This window comes from Heterocephalus glaber, unplaced genomic scaffold (assembly GCF_053883595.1).
Source record: "Heterocephalus glaber isolate CG9 unplaced genomic scaffold, H.glaber_assembly_v1.0 deba00000621, whole genome shotgun sequence".
NCBI classification, from domain to species: Eukaryota; Metazoa; Chordata; class Mammalia; order Rodentia; family Bathyergidae; genus Heterocephalus; species Heterocephalus glaber.
Window position 1 is genome coordinate 6,108,721 of NW_028258153.1, and position 22,885 is coordinate 6,131,605.

Consider the following 22,885-nt stretch of genomic DNA (forward strand, 5'->3'; position numbering starts at 1 on the left):
GCTCTGGGACCGCCCTGCCTTTTCATGAGGAAGGAGCGCCCCAAATCTGGTCCTTGCTGACTCCAGACCCCAGCCTCCCTTCATTCCCGCCCTCCTCCCCCATGCCCTAGCCCTGCCCCTTGCCTCCCCCTCCTAAGACACAGTCTCTCTGTGGGGTGGATAAAATGATGTTATTGAAACAACAGAATTGGGAGCAGTGGCAGGGAGCAGGGATCAGCTCAGGAAACTGGGGCGTTTGCCAAGAAGCCTTCTCCCCCGCAGGCGGCCTTTCTGCCCCCAACCCCCACCTTTCCTACAAACACACACAGCTTGCCCCACCCCTCCTACAGTGCTTGCTCTGGCCAGATCTTCCAGAACCTTTAACCATCCAGGACTCCCCAAGCCCTGGTCCTTGCCCTAGAGAGTCCCATTCCAGAATCAAGTGGCACTGGCATGGCTGTGGAAGCCTCCAGGCAGGAGCAGGATGGCCTGGGGTGTGTGAGGGACAGGCCTCCTGAAGCCTAATTTCCAGGGCTTCGAAGAGCAACCTTGCCTCTGCACTCTCCCCTTGGCTCTCTCCCACCCCCACCTAGGGTTTGGCTGGCCTCTGGGAGGAACCAGAACAAAGACTCCTGTCCTTGTGCCCCTCGAACCCGGGTTCAGATGTTCCTGATGCTTCAACCCACGGCTGTCACCGTGGTAGACTTTCCAAGAGATGCAAACTGAGGGATACAAAGACAGAGCACAGTCACACAGTGCCAGCTGGGCACAGGCAAGCAGATGAGCCCTCAGAAACCACACCATCACCTCCCCCTAGATAATACTGGGTAACTGACCCACAAGTACTGTGGGACAGAGGTGGGCTGGCTCAGACTAAGACATTGCCTGCCTCCCTGGAGACAGCAGCCATGTTGGTGCCGCCCTTCCCCACAGATGTGCATGCAGGGAAATGTTCACCAGAGACTGGGTGGGAAGACAGCAGTCCAGAGGTGGGCAGCAGGAGCAGGGAGGTGCCAGCCTGAGCCCCCTCCACGCTGGGCACCTCTGCCTCTCCTTCCACCTCTCAGCCTTGAGATGTGAGGACCTATAAACTCCACTTTTGGGCCCTGGTACAAAAGAGACAGAGAAGGAGAGACTCGGGCATCTGGCTGTGGGGTTGAAGAGGAAGGAGGGGCAGAGGTGGGGACTTCGGACAAGAGAGAGGCAGCTGGAAACAGATAACATCAGAATCACTTCAGGCAAAAGCAGAGCCCTCTGTGTTTGTCGGATTCTCTCTCCCTGCCTTTCTCTGTGTCTTTTCACATCTCTCCCAAGTCCAGAATTTGGTCTCCATTTGTGTCTGTCTATTAATCAGTTTCATTCGTGCCCCCCCCCCCCATGACTGAAGCCTCTGGAGCCCTGGAATCTGGGCCTGTGACCCTTCCCCTCCCAATAACCTCTCTCCCTCTCCCTCCCTCTTTTGGTCCCCAGCAGTGAGATCCAACTTTCTTTTTCTGGGAGGTAACTGTGCTTCCTAAAAGCCCTGGGTTCCAGAGAACAGAGGAGAGACCAGCCCCCTACAGAGATGGAGGGAAGGAAAAAGAGAGAGAAGAGAGACTCCTATCAGGGCAGCTCTGCTCCAGCGGCCCAGCCCACCTCCAGTCCCAAGGCTGTGCCAGGCCAATGTCCCACCCCTGGCCAGCCTTACCTGGCCTTGCAGTCCAAGCTCCCTCAACACTCCCTCTGTGCCTTTGTCCAAGGGGACCCTTCACCCAGTTCCCACAGAGCCCACCTGCCTCACATCTTCCACATCTCTCAACCCTATGCCTGCCCCCAACTCTCCAATCAGCCCTTTAGTTCAGAGAGAGACTGGGAGCCAGGCATGGTGGCCCATGCCTAGAATCCCAGCACTGTGGGAGGCTGAGGCAGGAGGATGACATTTTAGAGCTCAGCCTGGGAAACTGAGAAAGATCCTGTCTCAAAATAAAAATAAACAGGGCTGGATGTGGAGCCCTAGGTTTAATTCCCAGTATGAGAGAGAGAGAAAGAGAGAGAGAATGAAAGACTGAGAGCTTCTTACAGGCCTGGAAGGGAATTTTATTTTTCTTATTTTAAAAACAGTAGGAGCTCTGCAAGTGAAATTTATTGCAAGAGAGAAGAAAAGAGATGGAAGGGATCTCTAGATTAAAGGAGACCTGCTGGGCATGGTGGCGCTTGCCTGTAATACCAGCACTCAGGAGGCTGAGGCAGGAGGATCACCATGGGTTCTGGGCCAGCCTGGGCTACACAGTGAGTTCAAAGTCAGCCTGGAATACATAGTGAGATCCTGTCTCAAAAATACCAAAATAAGGGTCCGAGATTTAGCTCAGTGGTGCTGTGCCTGCCTGGCAAGTGCAAGGTCCTGAGTTCGATCCCTGGTACCAAAAAAAACACCCCCAAAATAAAAAAATAAAATAAAGGAAACCTAACCGACATGTAAATAAAGAACAGGAAGAAAGAAAAGTGGAGGGGGCACTTTAGAAAGGGGCCAAAGCAAGGGGAGCAGGTGCCAAAGAGTAAAGGGCTGCTGCTGCCCCCCAGGACTGAGCTGGAACATTAGCTTCCACTTCACTCAGTCCCAGCAGATGAGTGGGAGTGGCCGGCCCACCCTGTAGGGATTTTGCTTTTCTGCACTGGGGGTCAAAGGGCTCCATCCCTGAGCCCCACCCACATCCAGCTCCTGTGGCTTTGGTTCTGTTGTATGCAGAAGGGGCCTTGGTGTGGCCGCCTGTATGCTGGGCAGGAGGCCCCTCTCTCACTGCTCCCCACCCAGCTTTCACCCCTGAGCACTGGGCTCCTGAATGCAGCTCTCCAGAGCCAGTCTCTCTCCTGGTTGTATTGCTGGCTGCTGCTTCTCTATCCCTGGCAGCAGTTAGCAAATTTGTAACTGAAGCCTAGTATGTGCCAGCACCCAGCTACACAGTGGGGTCGGAAAGAGGATGGAGCTAACAGTTGTGAATCACATCATCTCCCCAACACAAGGAAAACCACAGCTAGAGGGCCCTGGGAGGGGATGTGGGGGTGGCCATGTCAGGGAGTGGGAGGAACTTCTCAGAGAAGGGAATGCCAGAACAGAGATACAAGGGGTTACCTGGGAGATACAGGGAAGGAAGGGCATTTCAGGCAGAGGGAGCAGCTACTGTAAATGTCCTACCTGGAACAGGGAGGGTAGGAAACAAGCTGGGCTGGAAGTTGGTTTTTATTTAAATTTTTTTGGAGACAGGGTCTCACTATGTATTCTAGGCTGCCCTTGAATTTACTACATAGCCCAGGCTGGCCTGGAACTCATGCCTCAGCCTTGTGAGTGCTAGAATTACAGGTGTGAGCTACCACACCCCACCTGGCAGGAAGTTGAAAGAGTATAAAGCAGAGGCTGGTGGGAGATTAGGCTGGGGGGATTTGAGGTGATCAGACCAAAAAAGGCCTTACAGGCCCAGAAGGGAATTGTTTTTTCTTATTTGAAAAGCAGTGGGAGCTCTGCAGGCAGAATTTATTGCAAGAGGGAAGGAAAGAGATGGATGGGATTAAAGGAGACCTAACAGACATATAAATAAAGAACAAACAGGCAAAGTTGAACTACAGCATTTAGGGATGCATGTTGGGATAACAAAGAAAAATACAGATGCTCCTCAAGTTATGATGGGGCTAGGGATAAAAATCAAAAGTCTAAATGCATTTAATCTACCCAACCTACTGAACATCATAGCTTATAGCCGAGTATACCTTGAACATACTGAGAACATTTACAGTTGGGCAAAATCCTCTAAAGCAAAGCCTACTTTTTAATAAAGTGTCAAATATCCCATGTAATTTTTACTGTACTGAAAGTTAAAAAACAGAATGGTCCTATGGGAACAGCAGACACAGATGGGCATTTCACAGACATGAAGGGATGCAAAAGCACAAAATACAACATCCAAAAAATGTTGGCAGCTTACACTACAGGGTACACTGTAAAGTGAGGGTCATTTTCCTCATGATGGGCGGTGGGGAGGCAACTGGAAGCTACAGCTTGCAGCCTTGCCTGGCATCTCATAAGAGTACCTTACTGCAAAGCATTAGCCCAGGGAATGATCAAAATTCAAAGCATGGTTTGTACTATATGCATGCTGCTTTTGCACCATTGTAAAGAAGACAATCCAAAGCCCCCAAATTGAATAGGCCGGGGCAGTCTTTAAGTAGCTACCGATCACCATAAACATCAGGATCTTTGCTCTGGGATTGGGGGAAGGAGACGGTTCTATTTTGAGAGACGCGTGGAGAGGAATGTCTTAAGGTTCAGTCTCTTCATGGGGTTTGATTCATAAGTGTTCACTTATACATTTGTTTTATGTTCTTTGCTGTATCCATTATAGTATTTTAGGAATAAAAAGATTTTTTTAAAGTACTCAATGGGAAGCTACTATGCAGGTATGGATGACGTGGTCAGTTCTACACTTTGTGAAGACACAATTGGAGAGGAGCCAAAGAGGAAGGAGGAAGAGCAGTTAAGCACCCCTGTGGCTGTCCACATCCAAAACAGTATGGCTGTGACCTGGGTAAGTGCCAGTGGAGACGGAAATAAGCAGAAAGTTTGACCAGTGTCGAAGAAGAAAGGTCCAGTTGGCTTGGGGACAGGTTGGAAATGGGGAGGGGCTCCTCAGGATACCTCTGAGAGTTTTAATCTATTTAGCAGGATGTATGCTGGTGTTGTCCACTCAGCAAGGAACACCAGAAGAGGACTAGCACTGGGCAAAGCTGGGTGGATGAGTCTGGGCAAAGCTGGGTGGGTGAGTCTGTGCCATGAATTCAAGATGCTTCCAAAACATTCAAGAGGAGCTGTCAAGCAAGCAGTTGGATACATGGGTCTGGTGCTCAAAGGGGAGGCCTGGGCAGAGTCATCTTGGTGCAGGGTGTAATTAAACTGGATCGCCCTGGGGAGAGTACAGGCTGAGGAGCCTTGATGAAGGGCAGTCTTTAATGGCTAGAAGAAGGAGAAGAGGCAGCCGGGGAAAGAGGAGGGGCTCTGGCGGGGAAGCATTGTGGTTCCACACAAGCCAGGGGAAGAGGGCACTTTGGGAGGAGGGAAGTCAGCAGACCCCTCTGGGAGATCAGTCATGAGGGAGAAACATATCCTAGAACATGGGAGGAAAGGCACCAAGTTAGGTAGAACTTCGGCCAATTTTGCCAAGGCACAAACACCATCCCACTATTTTCTCATGAGGAAACTTCCACTGGTGCACCGTGGCTTGCAAAATAAAGGCTATACTTCTTAGCTTGGCCTTGAATTCCCATGAGTTTGGTTCTTTCTTGTCTTCCTGAGTCTCTTGGGTTTTATCTCCAAGAGAGCCTCGGGCTCAGAGTGGCTGTTGGTCAGACCTAACCCTGGCCCCCATCCATGCTCCTCCACACTCTGTCCACCTTACCCTGCTCAGCCCCACATCCCCCTAGATCTCAGATACCTGTAGCTGTCAATAATCCCTCCGGCTCCCTGTGAACCTACTTTGTAGGAAGAACAGCATCAGAGTGGATTCTGTCTATTTCCCTCCATTGCTTTTGAGTGTTTTGCGGGGTGTGAACTTAGTCTGGCCTGTGACAAACTTGGGCTCCGGTTAAACTTCAAGAGAGCGAAAGATATCCCTGAGGCAGGGCAGGAGGACACAAAAGACAGAGCAGCACCTCCTCTCTCAAACCAGATCTGCTGAGGCACCCCAGCACTGACTCCACAGGGCCTTCTCCAATCTAAGCACAGAGTCACACTGCCACCTCCTGGCTTCATGGCACACTGTTCCTCAAAAACAAAAAACAAAAAATAAAAAACCACTTCTGGAAAGCTTGTCTCCATGACAGAGAAATGGAAATTTAAAACTAGACTGAGGATGAACTCCCATTTTTAAAATTAAGAACAGCATTTTAGAAGGTGCAAAGCTAAAAATTGGCAAGAGATGTGGAAAATCCCTCATGTGTTGCTGGTGGAGCTGTATATTTGACCGTGTTTTCTGGAGAGCATGCTGACAAGACAGATCATACACAGTAGGACTTTACTTCTGAATCAGTATGCAAAGGGAGTTAGTCAAGAGGAGAAAACCTACTTATATATGGCAATATGACTATAAATACATTATCTGTAGTGGGAAAGAACTAGAAGCATCTCCAATACCTCGTTGGCAGTGGGGTATGAGTAAAAGAGCTAAATAAGGTAGGAGTAGATTAGGAAAATACTCAAAATCTTCAGTGCTATGGACTTCCCTGGGGGACAGTCAGTTTGCCCCAGTTCTGTGTGGCCTGATCAGTCAGGGAGGTTGTCCCATACCCCCATGGTTGAACTTTCTGGCTGCCGACCTTCAGTGACTCCAGCAAAAATGAATGTAGAGCCAGCCAAAAGATGGTGCCTGATGAGCAGAATAATTGTTGAATCAAAATCGTTGCATGCCTCCTATGTCCTGGGTATATAAAATCACTATGTCCCAGACTGGGTTCTCCAGAAGTATGTACTGAGATGAGTCTGGCATACAAGAGGCTTTCTGGGAGCCAACACCTGTGGAAAGAAGAGGAAGGAAGCAGCACTAGATAGACAAGGCCTCTGCCAACTTCCAGCCCAGCAGCCCAGAGTCCTGGAGGGAGTTTGGCCACCAGAATGTGCTTTTCTGGATCAGAATGGTCTGGCCTTTGTCCCTCTGCTCCTTTCAGTCATCAGCTGTGCAGGCAGCCCCAGAAAGTGCTGGGGTGTTCTCTGCCACTGAGGCCAGCCCTGAAGGAGCTGATGGCTGGGGACTGTTGGCCCCACAGACTGTTTACATGGATAGGACACTGGGTAGATGAGGAAGCCGAGGCGAAGATGATCACCGCAAGTGATATCATCATTCCAGCCTGTGCTTCTGCCTGTATCCCATCCCTGTTCTCCCTTTCTACCTTACCCTGGTCAGCATTACTCTTGGGAAGGCCCCACAGACAGTGCTACCGATGTCTGTGAATGATCAAAGGGAGCCACAAGGTACCCAACAGGATCAATGATGTCAAACGCAGCATCCAGAGTGCTCCTTTTTACCTATCCCCCTGTCTCCAGGACTTAGGGCTCACATGTTCCCTGAGCCTCCTGTGCACCTGGACCCGCACTTGCCTCTATCATGGCATGGCCCACCCACTGTCTGCCTCCCCCTGCATAGCAAGTCTTTCTGAGGCACAGACACAGGCCCAGCATTATTTCTTTTTTTTCCCCCAGCATTATTTCTTAACCATCGTTTGCATCATTTTACTTTTTATTTCAGAAGGTGTATTAGTTTTCCCATTGCTGGAAGGGACACTTGAAAGAGGAGAAGTTAAATTTGGCTCATGGTTTCAGGGGATTCAGTCCACGATCCAGTGCTCCAAGGCAGAGACATTTTGGCAGAGGGTATGGTAGAGGAAAACTGCTTAGCTCATGGCAGCTGAGAAGAACAGGGGAACAGCACCAGAAAGAAGAAAAGGTCGGAGTCGCACGGAACATGCCGAATCAGCCCGCTGCAGAAGAAAAGGTCAAGGACCAGAGATAGATCCCAAGGCCACCCCTCCGTCACCAAACCAGACACACCCAGAAGTGTGCTTTATTAATCCCCTAGGCAGCTCCCAAGCCAATCAAGTTGACGCAATTAAGCTTAACCACCATGGAAGGTAAGTAAGATCATATCAGTTGGTTTTGGAAATATCCAGGGTGTGATCAAATTCAGCTCAACTACTTACCAATGTGGGGATTTGGGCAAATAACCAGCCTGTCTGTATCTCGCGTTCCCATGGGGAGAGAGTGCCACAGGGGACTAGAGAGCATGGTAAAGGCACAGAGCAAGGTCAGACTGAAAAATACCAGGTTCTCCTTCGCAAAGATTATTTAAAGTGAAGAACTCGGGATGAGGGTCACGTCTTCTTGCACTGAAAGAGGACAACAAAAACAACCTCCAAGGAACTATATGCATCCGTGGACCAGGGGAAGGGTGGCACAATCTCTTGGAAATTTAAGTTTAAAATGAGAAAATTTAAAGAGAAATGCTAAGTGAATAATATTTGGCGTGGTACATGGATATGGGCGATACATGAAGGGGCCTGTGAAGATGGCACCTGGGGAACCATGGCCTATGGGCAAGTCGTGCTTAGCTCACCAATGCTCTGAGAGAGAAAGGAGACCAATCCAGGTGTCCCCTGCATGACTGCAGTCCCTGAGATCCCCTGGGGATGTGTTGGCAGGCATCCACCTTCACTATGGTGTGCTGGCAATAGGGCTGCCAAAAGGATCCAAAGATTCACGTTCTGATCCTAGAAGTTTAATATGTGCTTGAGTTCTTGAGCAAGTCACTTCCTCGCTGGCTGCCTCTGTTTCCCTACGTGACATGATGAGTGGCCATGGAGGAGCCCCCAAATCAGAGCTGACCACCCTCTCGGGATTGTGGTGAATCCTATCAGTCAGCAGAGGGCGCCAGATCCTAAGGCGCAGATTGGAGGCCCTCTGCGGCCCACCCAGGGGAGAGATGAAAAAGCCACAAAGAGCCAAGTGAGGGAGCCAAGAATAACATCAGAAGGAGATTCCACGAGCCTGAGGAAAGCTGACAGCTGCTCAGGGGAAAGCTCGGAGGAGGGGCAGGGAGAGCCAGCAGGGTCCCAGGCCTGCTTCCAAGAAAGGCATTTTCTCTTTCTGGGCTAATTAGCAATCCTCAGCTTTCGAAAGTAACATCCCATTCCAGTACCACCACCTCCACGTCCACAGTGAAGATAAATCGGGTCGTCCCCGCCCCCCCCCCAACACACCTCTTAGGAGAGATTTTTTTTAAATTTTTCTAAATTTTATTGGCACATTTTAGATATACATAATAATAACATTCATTATAGGGAATTTGTACCTGTACATGATACATCTTGCTTCTTTTTTCCCATTCCCTTCCCCTCCCTTCAACTCCTCTTCCCCTCCTTATTTACGAAAGCTTTCTTTCCATTTTTCCTTCTATTTTTTTTCTTGTCACTTTTTCCCTTTCCCCCCTCCTCTCTTTTGTTCCCCTACTCATTTGAACATTTTCCTCCCATTTCTAAATATCTATTGTACATTTTGGTCTTTTTTTTTTCCCCTTAAGTTCTTTTATTGGTACATTTTAGGTATACAATACGTTTACATTTATCATTGGGTGCTTGTACCTGTATATGATGTATCTTGGTTCTTATTTTCTCCCTATTACCTGTGTGCCTTCACCCCCTCCACCCTTCCCTATTTACATAGACATCATTTGCGTTTTCTTCTTTTCTCATAATTTTTCTTTTCCCTTCTTTCCTTTCCCCTTCCCCTCCCTTCACCCTACTTGATTTCTTTATAAAATGGAGTACTGCTCAGCTATAAAGAACAAAAAACTAGAGTCATTTATAGCTAAATGGATGCATATTGAGGCCATACTCTTAAGTAAAATAAATAGGACATGCATCTGTAAATACTGAATAGTTTCTCTAGTGGGAGAAACTGATAGTGTAAATAAGGGTTAAAATGATTAAAATGAGTAATTGATAATTTGAAACAGGAAAAATAGGAGAGATTTTTAAATGCTGTTTTGGGGGGAAAAATCTAGCAGCTCGGTAAACAGTTAAATTCTACAGAAGACTCAAATATGTCATTTTTACCTCCCAAGTTCAAAGTGAGTTTTAAAATTTCTAGATGTTTAAACAAAATAGGTTGTTGGGAGATTATTGCTAATAGCAAAACAAAACTAAAAAGAGATCTAAAAACAACCTGAATGCTCCTCAATGGGAAAAAATAAATGTAGCAAATACCACAAAATATAAGCCATATATATATATATGGTCAAGAGTCAAGTCATACTTTTTTTTCTTTCTTTTTTTTTTTCTCTTTTTGATACTGGGGATTGAACTTGGGACCTTGCGCTTTCAAGGCAGGCACTGGAACCACTGAGCTAAATCCCCGGCCCCATACTTTTTTTTCTGTACTGAGAATTGAACCCAGGGCCTTCACACTGAGCTATATCCCTGGCCCTTTTTATTTTTTTATTTTGAGTCAGGGTTCAACAAGATGTTAAGTTACCCAGCTTGGATTGGACTCAAACTTACGATCCACCTGCCTCAGCCTCCTGGGTACTGGGATTACAGGGATGCACTACCACACCTGGCTTGCTGGCAGACATTATTATTCCCATTTTAGGAATATGGAAATCAAGACTCAATGAATGCAATTTGCTGAAAGTCACATGCTTTTGTGGCAATACCTCTTGGCTGGGCAGAGGAGAAGCTCTACTAAGTCCCTAGAGGAATGAGACAATGTTCTTGCTGCAGGTTTTCTGTGGGCTCTATGTGAGCCAGGACTCATTAGAACAGATGTCCACCCCAGCCTGCCTGCTACCCAGGGGCTCTGTGGGCGAGAACTTGCACCTGGCCTACTATTGCCATTTACTCGTGTGCAGCTGGCATAGTGAGGTTTTCTGAAGGTCACAGAAAGAAAAGAGATCAAGAAAGAGGGAGAATATGAAGGATAGCAGTGATCGTGGCTCTCTGAGGCAAAGAAGACCCAGTCTTCACCTTGATGCTCCAGGAACCACACATTTCCAAATTATTTAAACCACATTGAATTGAGCTTTCTATTACATGTGGCTGAAATAATCCTAGCGAATACATCTTGGATTCTGAGAAACAGAATCTCAATCCAGGGTCTCCTCAACTTCCCTGGGACTGTCTCTAAGTTCCCAAGTACTTATATAAGGTGGAGTTGGGGGCATGAGGATGGGTATGTGACCCTCAGTTGTGGTCAGTCCACACTGGCATCCATTCCAACATCCTTCACCCATCTGGTCCTTACTTGATGAGCCACACAGATAGCTGCTGGTTCTCATCCCCATCTGCTCACTTTCTTTCTCCCTCTCCACATCTACCTTGCTCTTGGGGACACTATAGACAGTCAGCTGCCTGGGTGTTATGCTTAAATCATAGGAAACTTCAAACGATTTTCAAAGGCTTGGTGTCCTCTTGCATCACTCTTGGGACTAGGATCATGCTGCTGCTCCCTATCATACTGGGACTGGGTGTTTCTGTAAGGCTGCCTAAAGGGCGGTTATGGTTGGGAACCGTATGTCCTGAATGACACAGGGCATTGAAGGTTTGGTTGCTGATGGGCTTTTGGGAAGTGCATGGATCATGGGGGCTCTAACTCCATCAGTGATGAGGCCATGATTTGGGAGGAGATGGAGACCAGAGGTAGGGGCTAGTTGAAGGGAGTGGGTCGTGAAGGTGTGACTTTGGGACTATATCTAGTCCCCAGCCCCTTCCTCCCTGGCTCGTTCATCCTCTCTGCTTGCTGCCTGCCATGAGGTGAGCAGCTTTCTCTGCCACACCCTTCTGCCATGACGTTCCTGGCTCGCCCAGGCCTAAAAGCAATGTAACTACTCAAGCATGGACCAAAACCCCTGAAGCCATGAGCCAAAGTAAATCTTCCCTCTTTGAGGTTGTTTCTCTTAGGTATTTGGTCACGGTGGCAAAAACCTAGCACCAAGACCACCTCCCTAGATTCACTGAATAGCCCTGTCTACTCCACATTCCAAGAAGTGAGGCGCAGACCACTTCTGCTCTTGGATCAGCAAAGGAGCTAGAGGAGCAAGTGAGGCAGCTCCCTTAGGACACATCTGGTCCTACCTGCTGCCATCTGACTTTTCTCTCCCCTGCCAAAGTGAGACCCTTTATCTCCTCTTGGGGCTAGCGAGGTCTTTCCCTGGTTCATGTTTATTCTCCTAAATCTTTTGTGCTTTTGATTGTCCTGCCTGTTCTGTTGTTTCTCTACTTTATTGCGTTCTTTTATTTACTAACTCTGTTTCTATTCTTTTTTTCTGTACTGAGGATTGAACCCAGAGCTTTTGCTCTGAGCTACATCCCCAGCTCTTTTCAATTTTTTTTTTTTTTGAGACAAGTTCTCGCTAAATCACTAAGTTGCCCAGTCTGGGCTTGAACTTGCCATCCTCCTGCCTCAGCCTCCCAGGTGCTAGGATTCCAGGTGGCATCACACTTAGCCCCATTTCTATTCTTTCAGTGCTTTCACTAGGTATTATAGCATTCATGATTAATGTATCAAAATCTCATATCATAACTAAAACCTTTTCCTCTTTCCAGCAAACACTAGAATTTTCAAATACTTTAGTTGCAGTTTCCCCTACTCTTAGCGTATATATTATAGTTGGAAATATTTTAATTCTTTAACCCCACAGGACTTTTTGAATCACTGATTGATTAATTGCAGTACTCGGGATTGAACCCAGGGCCTCCTGGGTACTAGGCAAGCTGAGCTACATCCTCAGCCTTTATGTACATGAAATAGTTCATCTACTCATTTAGATTTATCAAATTTTTTTTTACTATTTACTTGCTCTTTATTCTTTTTTAGTTCTCAGATCTAAAATCACTTTCTTTTTTTTTTTTTTTTTTTTTTTGGTACCAGGGATCAAACTTGTGTCCTTGCGCTTGTGCAGCAGGCAGCAAAACCACTGAGCTAAATCCCCAGCCCTAAAATCACTTTCTGAAGCTGTTTTTGTCATAAAACACCTTTTTTGTCTTCTTGGTAAAATTTCTCTTGTTAGAAGTTGGAGATTATTTTGAGCACACTGAAGATATTCTGCTGCCTCTGGTGTCCACCTTCTATTGAGAAGTCAGCTGTTACACAGTCACAATTCTTATTTTATACACATGGAAACTGAGGTTCTTTGAAAGTGACCTGTCAGTTCTTTGCAGATACAGAGTTTTCTTTATTTTTTCCAGCCACATTCCAATGTTTTCTCTTTGCATTTGGTTTTCTGTAAGTTTTCACTGTGATGTTTATAGGTGTGAGTTTCTTCTCCTTTATTCCCCTAGAGCAGTGATGGCGAACATTTTAGAGCTTTAAAGGATAACAGCCCACTGCAGCACATGTGCCATAGGTTCTCCACCGCTGCCCTAGAGATTCATAACTTTCTCCAATCAAGACAGTTTCCTTTCATCAGTTCTCAAAGCCTCAGCTAATCTCTACCTATTTCTCTCTCTACTCTCTTCTGGGACTCGGTTTAAGTATGCTTTAGACTTTCCCATTCTAAAGTCTGTATCTCTGACTCTTTCTCATGTGTCTTTTTGCATATTTTAACTCTGCATTACATTCCAGTCAACTTTTTTTTTTTTTTTTGAGACAGGGTCTCACTTTGTAGTGAAGGCTAGCCTTGAACCCACTGTGTAGCCCAGGCTGGCCTCAAATTCACAGTGATCCTCCTGCCTCAGCCTCCTAAGGGCTAGGATTATAGGTGTGTGCCTCCCCACCCAGCTTGCCAGGAAACTTCTGACCAACTGTTCGGTTTTATTTCCAGTGATGCCTAATCTATTGTTAAATTCTTCTATTAAATATTTACTTATACTTTTGTATTTTTTACTTCTAGAAGTTCTATCCACTGTTTCAAATCTGTTGTGCTATTTTTTTATTGTTTCCTATTTGCTCCATGGTTTTTCAGACTTTTGTTGTTGTTTTGGCTTGATTTGGTTTGATTTGGTTTGGTTTTTTGAGACAGGGTCTCACTATATATATAGTTGAGGCTGCCTTTGAACTCACTGTGCACCCCAGGCTGGCCTTGAACTCAGGATGATCCTCCTGCCTCAGCCTCCTGAGTTCTGGAATTACAGATGTGTGCCACCAGGCCTGGTTTAAACTTGTATCTGTGTTAGTTTTTTAAAATAATGTGTTAGTTTTTTTTGTTGCTGTAACCAAATACCTGACATATGCAATTTAGAGGAGGAGAGGTATATTTTGGCTCAGTTTCAGAGGTTTCCATCCATGGTCAGCTGGCTTCAAGATAGAAGGATTATGGTAGAGGAAAGCTGCTCACCTCATGGCAGTCAGGAAGTAGAGTGAAAGAGCCAGAGAAGAAAGAGCCAGGGACAGGACATACTTTTTTTTTCTTTTTGGTACTGGGGATCGAACTGAGGAACTTGTGCTTGCAAGGCAGTTGGCGGAACCACTGAGCTAAATCCCCAGCCCCACTTGTTGTATTCTTATTGGTTGATCATAGTTTTGCCCACCTTGTGATTTCTCACTGGATCAGTTTTACCTAAGCAACTGTGCTTGCAATCTTACTGTTGACTGCAGTTTTGTCCCACCCTGAAGCTGCCTCACCCCATGGCTTTGTCCCATAAAACACCTTTGAGAAGCAGGGTCAGCGGGCAATCCGCTTTCTGGTCCCCCATCTGTCTTAGACAGAAGCTTTCTTTCTCTCAATACATTTTTCCTACTCTTAACCTTTCATTGTTCCTAGATTTCATTCTTTCATTTTAGAGAACATGAACTCATGTTTCGGATATCTAGCAGGTTTGAGAGTTACATTTGTCCCCTCTGTATCAATTGTACACTCAGAGAGGAGCTGGCTTGTACCAGAAAGGGAATTGGCATGAGCTCTGAGGGTGTAGGTGTAGATGTCTTTTATTTCCGATCGAGAATTCAAGTCTCCCACTCCCTGTTTGATTGCTCACGCTGAGTTACCTCCTCTATGTTAACTGTGCTTGTTCTTTCTCACAATTTATTTTGTTATAATTGTCTCCATGAGATGTAGCCCACAGGGATGAGTAGATAACAAATTTGTCTGTGGCCAAAGGTTACTTCCATACACTTTGAGATGTTTCTGTGCTTGCGCCTGATTTGGGTATATCTCCAAAAGAAATGACTTATGGGCTACTTGTTTGACTGAGGGGTAGGTCCCTGGACAGGACCAGGATGCCTAATGATTGATGAGGAGTTGTTCCTTAGCCTGTGATTAATAGGAAGGCATACTCTGACCAGTGCTAACTACTATTCTAATGGCTTTTTGTCCCCTAATTTAGCTTCGTTCTCAGCCCCATTCTGTATAGCAACCTCCAGAATCCCCACACTTCCATCCTCACCACTCCAAATCTAGCAGGAAAGAGTTCTTGTTAGTTCTAGCAAAAGCCCCAGGATTCACCCCTATTGGGTGAATTCTGCCAGTGCCGTACTCACTGTGGCCAGAGGTATTTGGTGTGTGGTGGGCTTAGTCGGAATACAAGGTACTTCCTGGAATCATCCACAGTTCAACCCTCCAATAATCACATGCTCTGAGATTGGGAGAATTGTGGTTTCCTGAAGGAAAACCTGGAGGTTTGCTAAAAGAAGGGCAGAGAGATATTGAGTGAACACGGACACCATCTGCCCACTACCGTTCCCAACAGTTCACAGAAAAAGGCTTAGCAACAGGGCCAGGAGGCCAACTGAATTGCCTAAACAAATGTTGGCTCTGAGCAGGTCCTTGGGACATTGGCACACATGCTCCTTTGTCCAGCCTCACCGACAGAACAGGTGCTGATGTCTCTGGTGGCTGAACAAAGGCTATTCTCAGACTCTCCACCAGTCTGGCACGGGAGATCCCATTTGCGATTAATCTGTAATAGTGCTCATCCAGGCTACTCCTTTGGCCTCCTCAAGCTGTTTTTCTCCCTCCGATATAAAAATAACACTTAAACTGGATCCCCAACCCCATGTACTAGGCAAATCGGCTCTCTAGAGATGGCAGCCAAATTCACCCTACGGTCAGGGTGCAGGGTCCTTATTATACACTCAGTGTGCCAGTGAGCCAAGAAGAAGGGTTTCAGGAAATATGATTCCATGGCCAGAGGCCAAAATCAATTACCCAAGAAGTATACATTACCCAACTGAGGCCAGCACCTTCTGCTGATTCACCTTGCCAGAGGATATAGTTGGGGGCTGGGCAGAGCTCTCCTTTAAAACTGAAAGAAATTAGTATGGTTTCATGTTGGGCACTCTGGTGTCTGTCCCCAGCTGGGGTCCACTTCCAACCTGGAAGGCAGCAGGAGATGACGACTGAAGAGTTGGAGCACTGCAGTGCCTGCCTTGAGAGTGCCCTGACTGGAGATCGGGGGTGCTGGGAGCAGGTGCCAAGGTCATAATAATAGTAACCACTTGCTGAGCATGTATTACATGCCAGGCCTGTGCTCTCCATAAAGTGTAGTTCTAGGTACTGGACTCCAGATACCCTGGGTTTTATGTTTGGCTCCATAATTGTGGCTTTGAAATTTTGATCAAGTTACTTAATCTATTTATGCCTCCATTTTCTCATCTGTACAACTGCAATAATAAAAGTATTTCTGTCATAGGGTTGCAAGGGATTACATGGGATACTGCATATAATATGTCATTATTTACTTATACCTGTAACTTCTCAGATTGGAGGGAAGGGGAAGTAAAAAGAATTAAGATGTGTTGTATACATGTACCAACTTCCCACAATGAATGTAATCATTATGTACTACAAACACAAAGAAATAAAAAAATTTTAAAATGTAACTTCTTGTCCTACCCTGATCCTGCAGTGTAGATGTATTGAGAGGATTAAGGGTTGACTGCCATAGCAGAGATCCAACTTGTCAGCAGCTTCAGGACAGAAGCCTACTTCTCTCTAACACACAAGCCCGGAGGTAGGCTGACCGAGATGGGGCTAGGGTGCTGTGGTTTGAAAGTGTTCCTAAAAGTTCACATGTTGGAAACATCCTCAATGCAAAAGTGTTAAGAGATGGGGCCTTTGAGATGTAATTAGGCCATGAGGACTCTGTCCTTAGGAATGGGTTAATGCTGTTATCGTGTGACTGGGTTCATTATCTCAAGAGTGTGTCTGTTATGAAAGCAAGTTTGCTCTCTTACTTTTACACATGATCTCTTGCCCTTCCATCTTCTGCTGTGAGACCATTCTGCAAGAAAGCCCTGCCAGGTGCATCTTAGACTTCTTCAGCCTCTGGAATTGTGAGAATAAATTTCTTTTCTTAATGAATTACCCATGTTGTGGCATTCCTTTATAGCAACACAAAATTTATGAAGACAGGTAGGAAGACCAGGAAGGAAACAGGGGAAGTTCTATCATTTTCAACCAGCATCTTTGGCCATTGGGGTCAAATGGCTATTCTAGCTTTCACCATCATATAGTAATTCCAGACAGTGGCAAGAGGAAAATGTCCTTCCTTCTAAGGGGACCCTTATAAATTGCAATCATTACTGTTCAAATCTCATCAACCATTCTTAGTCACTCAGCCACACTATCTACAAAGAAGCTGGGAACTATAATCTTGCACTAGATTTACTAGTACAGGATGAAGGGGAGAGGTCATCCATCTGGCCATCCCATAGAAAGAGCACATTTATCATCCCGAAAGGGAGGCAAGTTTTTTCCATTTAAGTATAGCACCCAGAAAGTCTGAGAGAAGAATAGTGCCCTTTACCAGGTCCTCCTGCTCTTGTGACTTATAAACTAAAAGGCAGATAAACTGCGCCAGTTAATCTTGATTGTCAACTTTACTGGATTAAGAGACTCCTGGAGAAGTGATTGAATTGTGAGGGTACTAACCTCATAAATAAGTTAACCCATTGATGAGTTCATAGCAGAGTGGGTTATTAGTAGGTAGGGACTGGTTGAAGAAAGTGGATCATGGGGCATGATCTGGGGGACCATATTTAGCCCCTTGCTCCTTCCTTTCTAGCTCTTCCCCCACTCTCTGCTTCCTGGATCCCATGAGTTGAGAAGCTTTCCTTCTCCAGACCCTTCTGCATTGATGTTTCCGCCTTGGAGCCAGCCTATCACAGATTGAAACATCAGAAACTGTGAGCTAAAATAAATCCCTCCTCCTTTAAATTGCAGGAGTCAGGTATTTTGTCCCAGCAATGGAAAAGGTGACCAATACGCTATCACTCACATTCCCCATATACAACAGTGGGGGAAGAACAGAATAAACTAAATAAAAACCTCCACTTGGAATAGGAAAATAATGTCAACATCCAGTGGCTACTGGGTCTTTGCAACTGCTAAATCCATCTGGACATATCTGGCTACTTCCGGGTCTGTTTGTGGGAGGATTTCCCCTTTCCCTCTTCCGTGGGGTCTCTGGCTCTGCCACCAAGAAGTAATTCCTTGTCCATTATCGATTGTGGCTACATGGAAGAACACATCTTTCTCACATGCTTTATAGCCTTCCCAACCTTCTTTCCACTGGTGTAGATTTGAAGGGTAGGGATAATTGGAGAGGAGGGTCAAACCAGGCTTTGCTGACCAGGTTTATAGTTTCTTTGCCAGTACAATGCCTCCAAAATCTTAGATGGCTTCTGATTGATTCCATATTTGAGTAGCCACAGCCACTGGTCTGAGGGACACATCATTTTTTTTTTTTTTTTTTTGGTACTGGGGATCGAACTCGGGTCCTTGCACTTGCGTAGCAGGCGGCGAAACAACTGAGCTAAATCCCCGGCCCGACACACATCATTTTTATGCTAATTCTCTAGACTTGTTGTTCTTCCTGTTCTCTCTCAAACAGGTTGGAACCTTCTTGAGGCTATTTGACAAAGCATGCCTGACTGTAAAGGGAGCTCCCTTATTCTACTTTCTGCTCTTTGAGCTAGCTCCCACTGTCTGAAGAAGAACGGGGCAAGCTTGGGAAAGGTTTGGGAGCCCAGGCTCCCTCTTCCAAATGACCTTTTACAGCTGCCTGAGCACCTCTCTTGCACGACTTTGCTAATAGCAGCAAACTGCAGCCAAGACACAATAGTCTGAGTATTATCAGTCAGCTCCCATGAGTTACAGGCTCTGTGGATGCCCTTCCTCCAAAGACACCCAATGTTAGACCTAGAGAGCCCACATCACCAACTCCCAACCACAAGTGATGTCCCAAGCCACTTTCACAGGTATAGAGCATGCTGGGCTTCCACCACTGCCTTTTTCTACAATGCTCTATTTTCCAGTTTCCACTCCAGGGGACTTCCAGGAAGATGGCAGAGTGGTGAACAGGAAGGAGAGAAAAGCCTCTCCAAGATTTGATGTCCAGACACTGGAAGATAGCAATGTGAGGAAGAGGAGGGAAGTGGGTCCCTGGGACCCAACAAGGATCTGAAGTGAGAATTCAAGCCTACAAGGACAGCAAAGAGAGAGACCTCAATACAGAAGAAAGAGGTGGCAAGCAGCACTTTCTCCCTGGGCCCTGACTTACTGCATGGGAGGAATGACTTGAACCTGCAGTCTCACAGTGACTACTGGCAGCCCCAGAGACCTCCATGGAGAAGTGCACCAGTGGAACAGGGCAGTCGACACAGCAGACTGCAGTGGCTGATGAGTTATTTGGATTCAGATTGGCCAGTAGTCATCTTGGAGAGAGAGAAGCCAAATGAGATTGGAACTCAGACCAGCCGCAGGCTGGCTCCATCTAGTGGCTCTCAGTGTCAGGGTGAGGTGGAACCGAGTTTAAACTGGCAGGAGGCACACAGAATGTTGCAGGCTGAACAAATTGGGTTCCAGCCTCACAACCAGAAATCAGTCTGAACTTCAGTGGAACTAAAGATGCAGGGTTGCTGGGATTATCCACTACCTTACTGTAAATCTAAGGCTGGCTTGCTGTGACTAACCAAAACAGATCTTAGCTCTGCCTGCTCATTCTGTCTACCAGTGACAGCAGAGGCATGCCCTGAAGTGGACATTTTCTTCTTCTTCTTCTTTTTTTAAAATTCTTGTTTTTATACTAGTGTGAACACTGCTCCTAATTTTTGTTGTTGTTGTTGTTCTGTTCGTGTTTTTATTTCTTCCTTCCCTTTTTCCCTCCTATCTTCTTCACCAGCTTCCCAAAATTTGTGTAATCTTCCTTTGTCCTTCAGCCTCGCTTCTAATCTCATCCTCTTCTTCTATTTTCTATTTTCCTCCTTAGCCCCTTTTAAATTTTCTCCCGAGAGTAAAATTGCCATATTGAGGTACTGTATATAATTTTCTAGTTTTAGATTTTGTTATATAACTACATATCTAGTTCATATGGTTAAAGGAGGCAAATTAATAATCACAGTTTTTATTTCCTAGGATGTTTGATGCTTTTGTTGTTGCTGATTGTACTACTTTAGCCAAGGTGACATAATTATTCTAATCAGTTGTTCTTCCTGGTATGCTAAGACTGAGATTGCCTAAGGGTCATAAACATTACTGTAGGCCAGAGCCAAAGAACCAGGGGCTAGGCCAAATAGGCAGCAACTTCTCATCTGCAATAAAATTAAGAGGTAGGATCTTGCAACAGACTCAAAATCCAAAAGCCAGCTACACCTGGAAGACATCTCTGAGACGTAGTCATTTCCTATAGGTTCTAAATACTAGCAATAAAGCTACCTTCCATAAGCAATTTACAAGCATCAACTCAAGAATTAAACTAAAAAACAATAGAAAATGAGAAGATACTTAAGCAAGATACAACCTCAGGCTTCAAGCTCACCAAAGGCAAACCCAGGGGGCAATAAGATGGAACTATTAGAAAGACACCCACTTAGACTCTCTGAAGTGGTAATAGCAGAAGTAACAAAACAGACGAATGAGTTTCTAGGAAAAAATCAAATCAGAAATAATCTCTATAATAACTACAGAAATGGTGACCATAATGAAAGACCTTGTTAGTGACTCTACAGAAGATACAGGTAAAAAAAAAATAGAGGTACTTAGGAAAATGATGGAAACCATGAAGCTCAACATAGGAAAGAAATGGAATCCATGAAACAGATGCAAACAGATATGCAGGAGATTAAAAATTTCATTGAAATTATATGCAGCAGAATGAGCCAGTGTAAGGACAGAATATCAGATCTAGGAGACAGGATTGAGGCTAGTGATCATGAAAAGAAAGATTTCTTAAAAATAGCAAGGGACCACAAAAAATCAATCCAACAGCTGGTAGATAATGCAAAGAAAAATAACGTAAGATTGATTAGTCAATGAAAAAGCAAGAGATAGCGCAAATGACATTTTCTACTCTGCAGAGCCTCCTCTTTTGCAAAGTCTTCCCTAACTGTCTCACCAAACTGCATGAATCTCCTGAGATAGCACATGCCCTTTGCGTCCATGTTAGAGAAGAGCTGGGCTGGACTCACACAACTGTTTCACATACAAATTTCATTCATCTCTAGCTCCATGGTGTGCCCTTTTATGTCCAAATTATATTGGCTGGATGTGACAAAAAAAAAATCTGTCTTGGTATCAGACCTGATTGCAACTTCTGTTTGGTCCTTTGTTTATCAGGTCACACTGGGAAGCGTTGCTTGTTTTCTCTGAGCCTGTTTCCATGAGTATAAGATAAAGATGAAAACATTCTGTGACAGAGACTACCAGTTGCCTCTTAATTTCTATTTCTTTCTCTTCTTCCTTAGTAATAGAGTCACTTAAATTTTTACCTGGAATAGCTGCCCAAAACAAATACTTACATCCTCAACCTTCCTTAAAGCAAGACAGAGCTTCATGACTAAATTTGGCCAACGTAGTGGAAGTGGAAGTGATGAGAGCAACTTCCAGGTCAGGCCTTAAAAGGAAAAGGTATGAGTTCCCCTTTTCCTTTTTCCTGTCTGCTGGCTGGAAAGCTAGTCCAATGGGAGGAGGTAGAGTAACTACCCAAGGCAAAAGATGCTTTGAAGGGTTTCAGAATCACCCAACCACCTTTAAACCGTCTATAAACTATTCTATGAGAGAAAGAAACTTTCTTGTTTAAGGAATTCTGAAACTGGGTCTTTGTTATAGAAACCAAATATGTATCTTAACTAATGTAGAACTTGTTATTTGGAACTGGGGGTGCTTAAAAGCCTAAAACAAGAGGCAGTGACTTAGACACCGAACAATGAATAGCAAGGAGTTGCATACTGGTAAACTGTTGACCATTCCAGTAAAACACAAGGTATGTCTCTCACTGTGAAGCCCTTGCAGCAAATCATATGCTGATGGTCTTTCCACTGTCTGAGATGTCCCCATTAGCCAAGATCCCTTCCTACTCTCTTCAGCTCCACCTTCCCTCCAGTCAGCACAGACATTTTGAGGGATTATAGGAAGTATGCTTAATAAATTCAGCAAGAAATCCAGTAGTAATCTGTCAGGCATAGTAGTGCACACTAGTAATCCCAGCTACTTCAGGAGCCTGAGGCAAGAGGATCACAAACTCAAGGCCAAGGGCCGGGGATTTAGCTCAGTGGTTTCGCCGCCTGCTGCACAAGTGCAAGGACCCAAGTTCGATCCCAAGTGCCAAAAAAACCCCCAACAACAACAACAACAACAACAACAACAACAAACAAATTCAAGGCCAGCCTGGGCAGTTTTGCAAACTCTGTTTCAAAATAAGTAATAAAAAGGACTGAGGATGTATTTCAATGGTAAAGCACCCTTGAGTTCGATCATCCCAAGTGCTGAAAAAAGAAGGAAGGAGGGAAAGGAAGGAAAAAAGGAAGAGAAAGAAAGAGGAGAGAGAGAGAGAGAGAGAATGCAAGACAGTAATTTATTACTGAGCGTCCACTCCTGGGCCAGGAGCTGGGATGGAAAAGAAGAGGCTGGTAGGAGGAGAGGAAGGGAGGGGCATCAAGAGGGGAGCCAGAGCAGCTGGGTCAGCATTCCGGATTGGGACGCTGACTCAGGCCCCAGGAATGCCAAGGAAGGGGGTGGGAGCCACTGAGACAGGCTAGGATCCGGTTGGCACAGGGGGACGTAGGCACAGTATTCACAGAGCTGGGCTCCTGCTCCCCAGACACCTCCCAAGCTCAGGTGGATCTTTCCCTCTGTAGGAAAGGGTGGGCCGACAGCCCTCAAGGCCACCCGCACCTCTGAGGTGATGTGTACAGCTCCCCACGTGCCTGAGCTGCTCCCTCCATTCCCTCCACCTGAGAGAGGGACAGGCTTCTGGGACTCAAATGGGGACATCTGGACATACACTGGCTACCCTCCCAGGACCACCACGAGCCCCTCGTCCTATCCCCAGCCCCGAGCTGGCCAGTTTGTTCTAATTCCAGCACCAACCCTCACTAAAGTTTCTACGAGGACGAAGCTAATCCCCTTTCCCTCCTAAGGCCCCTGAGGAAGTTGAGAGGACTCTCCGATCCGACCTTCCC